We start from the raw sequence: 5,931 nt of genomic DNA, 5'->3' as shown, positions 1-5,931 counted from the left end.
TTGTTACTTCGTTTGACAGTTGTCAAGAACACATGCGAGTGAAGACGTTCAAAGATTAAATTTTGCGAAGGGGAAGGCGGTGCGATGTTGTCCATGTTCAGATTTTTAATTTAACAGAAGGTAAAAGAAGACATTTAAATTGAACTGTGAATTTATTGATTGATTTGATTTTACTGATTTTACGTTCAGAAAATATTGGTTTGACTCGATTGAATTGAAAAAGAAATGGAGAGAGGCAATTAAAATTGAATTATTAGAATTTATCTCGGTGTTTGAGGGTTAAGAAGGGCATTGCAAGTGTGATTAAATTTATAGAATATTTATTTATTTATTTGATCAACAATAAACTGAGAATACTCTCATTACTTATTGCATGTAAGTGCAAGAAAAACAAAAGTTAACATAGTGTCAACAACTCTATTTTTGTGAGCGGCTAGGGATGAAGCCAGAAGACCAAGCTGCAAACGGTTATAATCACGTAACAATCTAGGCAAGGGAGAGTTGGAATCGCACGAGAGTTCCGCGAAAGGAGCTTCAAAAATATTATGGTTGCGAATATTGCTGGCTGTCCATCAAGCCTTTACAAAGATTGAAAAAGACACATGCGTCAGTCAAGGATCTACGGGATTGCAGAGGTGTCAGGTTAAGGAAAGCCAGACGTTGTGGATATGTCGAGTAGGGAACGCTCTTTTTAAAGGTTAATCGAGGAAATCTTCTTTGTGTAGATTCAATTGCATCGCAATCACAACTATTGTAAGGGGACCACACTATAATCATGTTCAAAAATATTACGGACGAAGGATTTATAAAGGATGAGCGAGGAATGGATATCCATGAATTGATAAGAGGAACAAAGTATAAAAGTGGACATTTTGGAAGCGCGGCTGAGTACATCGACATAATGAAAATTAAATTGAAGTTTGCTGTCAAGGGCTATATTTGGGTCTTTGTAAAAAGGAATCACGGCTAAGGGCTGACCATCAAGATATCAAGATAAGAAACGGGTGTTGGGGGAGAAGTTTTTAGTGATATCATAAATCGTCAAATCGTCTGCATATAAGGGACAGGTAAACAAGAAAGGAAGATCACTCACGAAAAATGAAAATAGAAATGGACCCTGGTGAGAAGGTCAATGGAATCGCAAGCTTCAGAGAAGCCAGTATATATTGTAGGCACATCGTTTCTTGCAGTTAAAGTCTTCGTAACAACGTGGTGGAATTCCAATAAATTAGTCACAGTGGAGCAACCAGGTTGAAACCCATGCTGCCCTTTCACAATGAGGTGATCGAAATGAGACGAAAGGCAGTCTTCTACGTACCTTTCAAACATTTTGGAGAACCAGGGAAGGATGGTGGTTTTTTTGAGTAAAGGTATAATACGAGCTTCCTTCCACATGTCCGCAAACATACCTTCGGACAAGCTATTGTTATAAATTATAGTAAGGGGACGGGAGATGATCGGTTTATATTTTATTAGGAAGAAATTTGGAATGCCATCCGCAACTGCCATTAACTTCGACGTTTCTAGGAAGGAATTCAACAATAGAGGGACTCAGAATAGGAATGAAGGGTATACTGGCCGAGAAGGAATCAAATGCGTCGGACGAGAGGTAAGATGAATGGTTAGGAGTAAAAAGGAGGAGAAATTATCCCGAAGAAGTTCACAAGCTGATCTAGAGGAATGAGAATTTGATGTTAAGAGCGGGAGAAGTGGGCGAGGAGCGTAAATGTCCACATGTGATTAGAAGAGTTTGAATTCTGTAGTGACCGCGGCTGCGCGACGGGAGCGGAATTTCATTCGGCTCTTTCTTAATCAATTTGCTTAAACAATGCATTTAATAGTGTGCAATTGCCTTAAAGTTCGCCGCAGATTGCACATTATTCAATGTATTCAAGCGAATTGATCTTGACAGGAGGGGAATGATTTGCCGCATCCGCAGGCGCATGCGTATGTTGCCGCAACATTGCCTAGCGAGTGAGAAAGGCTATGTAGCGGGAATAGAAGCGGTGCACGAACAAAGGCAGCGAGAATGTTGCTGGGAAGAGGTTTTTGGCGGGAAGGAAAAAAACGAAGAGTTGGTTTTGAGAACTGAAAGACGGCGGTTGGAGGAGCTTTTGGGTGGAGGAGCAAGTTTTTTTTTGGATCTTGAGAGGAAGGCTGATGATTTGAGGAAGGAAGGTGCAGCAAGTATTGAGGAGAAAAGGAAACCGAGGAAGGGGGAAAGATAGGAGTGAGGACGGAGGATGAAGAAGAAGATGATTCATCATAAAGTGAAGATTTTCGCGAGCAAAGTGAAAGAATCCGCCCGAGAAAACTAACACCACATCGTGCTAACGAAAGTGTAGTTTAAACGAAGATTCCAAAATTAGATTCAAATCGCTTAATCGTTAATACATGAATAATAAGTCTAGTGTCGAAATTTGCGCGTTGTGAATAAACAATCCCTCATAAAAGCATGAGGAGCGAAATCTAAAGAAGGAGTGAACTAACGTTAGTTTTGTGTCGTAGGACTATATATATTTTTGTTAGTTTTTAAATAATTTGAATTCCAAAGACAAACAAAGAAATAGGTACCCGAAGGATCGGTCCGAGCTCGGAGTGACATTTGGGTAAGTGGTTGTTTATTTTCTTTTCTTTTCTTTTTTTTGTATGATTTTTAGTTTATTTCCCTTCTTGTTGATAATTATTAAACTTTGGTTATTTATTGTTTCTTTTTTTTTTTTCTCTCTTATTTTATTTTCATTTTCCTTTTCATAAATTTACCTTTTAGTTAGCTTTATTTTAATTTCTTTTTGGTTTTAAAAAATTTCTTTCTTTGTATTATGATCATAAGCGTGAAAAAATACAATAATGTTTGAATAATCTAAGGTAGTTTGAGGACTTCCTCCCCTTAGTTCCTCCTTGCTCCCGCGGGATTCTTACACAAAGGGACATCCTCTAAAAGAATAACTGGCCGGAGGATGTCGAGGAAGGGTGGGAACCTCACCGGCCGCGCCTCGTTGAAGATCTGAGGCGTAAGGGACGGCAATCGGGAAGGTGATCCGTCGTAGATTTTCCAATACTTGATCGCGGCACTCGGGTCCGGAGACAAACGGCTCCACGCGCGCGGTCGAGCCGTTTTTTTTTTTTTATTTTCCAATTTAGCTCGCGTTCTGGTTTTATTCGATAGGCCGTCGCGAATTCCTACATGAGATCGATGTTAAAATCCGGTGCGGACCCACGCACCGGTAAAGACACGTTATTTTTAGTAATGAAGCGTGAGGGATCAAAGCGCTCAAAGGACCCCCCCACATTCCCGAGCCTGGCTAGCACAGAGGCGTGCAAGAACGTGTCGACCGAGAGCTTTGATAGAGCTGCAATCTTCGTGGGCGGACCTTCACGGTCAAATTTTGCCAAATTGTTTAGTTTTTTTTTGGGATAGCTCTGCCCTCTAGGTCGTTATCGGCCACTCAAGGGATCGACTGGATCTCTTATCTCCTTCAGTATCATTACAAATGGCGCCCAACGTGGGGCCCGACATATCCTGGATTCAAGCCTAATTAATTATTTATAGGTTTCCTGAATCATGTGGAAGATAGCCTATTCCGGCTCACAACTTCGTTTGGTGGTGTCGGATAGAGAATCAATAGATTCTCAATATTGTTCCCGGCTAGGCTCCACGTACACTTGTCTTCAGATTTCTAGTTTTAGGTTTCACGCCTTTTTCCCCGGAAGCAAGTGTTCCTAAGCCTCAATTTCCTTTCCCACCTTGTAACGTAGAGTTTCCTGCCCTATCCTTGGTAGAATACCATAAGAGCTAGTCGTTTGTTGTGTTTGTCTTGAGACTTAACGTCTCGTAGGTGATTGCCTCCCAGAAGCCTCTGGATCTACGGGCCTTTGCGGCTATAAGCTGAAAGGTATTGCCGTCCGAGCTTCTGAGGAGTGTCCTTCCCTACCTTTATGTGAAACGGCTATCTCTTCGATTCAGATTTGAAGAAAATTAAATATTCTTTCTTCTTTGTAGGGATGAAGTGACGGGTGAGATGGATCCTTGATGGAATACGGAGGTAGTCGGCTATATGCTGTGCCATTCCGTCCTCAATGATTCATCTTCACTTTGTTCTCTGACTCCAGACGAGGAAGATTGAATTCTCGCGTTCCCTTTTTGCTTGTTCTTTTATTTAATATTCTGCGACGGGGAGCAACTCGATTGTTGTCTCTTCTTGGAAAACACTGTGTGTGGAAGTTCTGCACACAGATGAAAAAATTTATGAGGTTGGGATGGCATTTTGGTCATCCGAGAGTTTTGCGGGAGTTAATATATGGAGTTGAAAATTTTGAGAGTGAGGAGTCCTCGTAATTATTATTTTTCTTTTTTTTCATTCTTTTCTTTTCTTATCGTTCGATTTAGATTATTATATAGTTAATTTTTTTATTTTCTTTAGTTTGCCTTATTTTTTTTTTCTTCATTTCTTCTTTTTGCTTGATTTGATCATTTTACTCTTTTTTCTATATACTTCGTTTCTTTTTTTTTTCCAATTTATTGCTTCTTTTCGCTTTGGAATTTCGTTTAGTCTTTTTCTTGGACTTCCTTTTGGTCGTTTCCAATTTTATTTTTTTTTTTAAAATTTTATTAACCAACATGTCCCATCAACGAGATCACGGGTCTCGCGACCTTTATCGTTTCCCTTCCACGTTACCTCCAGGTCAGTGGAGCTCAGCGGAGCTTGACCTGCCAAAACGCCGCGACGACTGACGGTGGCATGAGGCGGCGAGGAGAGATCCTGTGGGTTGGGTTGATCCTTCCACGCGGGATGCTAGGGCGACGGACGCTTCACGAGTTGAAGGATCGGTTCGAGAGCAATTTGCTACGCTTCGAGAATCGAACCAGAACACGCACTCAGTGCATCAGGCAGCTCAACATCAGCCTGCTTCAACTCGTGCAGTGCATTTTGCAGACAGACGTGACTATGGACATAATAAAGACAATTTTTACATACATGACCATAGACGTGACATTGGTTTTTACGGACTTGACGATAGGTCTGGATCCGAGAACTTTCAACGACATGACGACAGATCCGGACTCGACTATATGTACAATTTTACTAACTCTGACGATGACGATTCGCCGTATGGATGCCAGTCACGACCGCTTAGTACCATGTCAGCGGATCGTGTGTATTCAATTTTGGCATCCTGGAACTTGGTTTTTGATGGCACATCGAAAACTTTGCCCATCAACCAATTTTTGTTCCGCGTGGAGGCTTTGACCAACACAACCCTACAGGGGGATTTTGGCCTGCTGTGTACTTATGTACACACCCTTTTCAGAGGCAGAGCAGCAGATTGGTACTGGGACTACCACCAGTCTGTCGGACGAATCGAGTGGACCTCTTTTCGTGAGGCTCTTCGCCATGAGTTTAAGGATTCTCTAGATGACTGGGATATCCTTGAACTGATGCGAGACCGCATGCAAGGTCCATCCGAAGATTTCGACAGTTATTATAAAGCTGTGCGTTCGCTAGCCAATAGGTTAGAAAACTCTTTAACGGAAGAGAAATTGGTAGAGTTGCTACGCCGTGGGTTGAGACCCGACGTTCAGAGGCAACTTCTCTATTTTCCGGCTAGTACGGTTCGCGAGCTGCGTAAGTTAGTGCAGCAGAGCGAAATTTTAGAGGAGCGTCTCTCAAGCAGGCTCTCTCACCAATTACACAGCTATTCTGCTGAATCTGAAGAGGGTGTTGACATAAAGGACATCTCAGGAAATCCTCAGTCTGAGATTCATGATCGATATTTGGACTTGGTCTGCTGGAATTGTCGGCAGATTGGACATTTGTTTGAAGACTGTTGGGAGGATCCCAAAGTCTTTTGTTTCGGATGCGGGCGCCCGAACACTCGTAAGCCCGTATGTCCAAATTGTCGAGTTCCAGAGCCCAGCCCCAGTCATCA

This window comes from Hermetia illucens, chromosome 1 (genome assembly GCF_905115235.1).
Source record: "Hermetia illucens chromosome 1, iHerIll2.2.curated.20191125, whole genome shotgun sequence".
Lineage (NCBI taxonomy): Eukaryota > Metazoa > Arthropoda > Insecta > Diptera > Stratiomyidae > Hermetia > Hermetia illucens.
The sequence above is the reverse complement of the archived record's forward strand: the minus strand, read 5'-3'. Positions refer to the sequence as shown.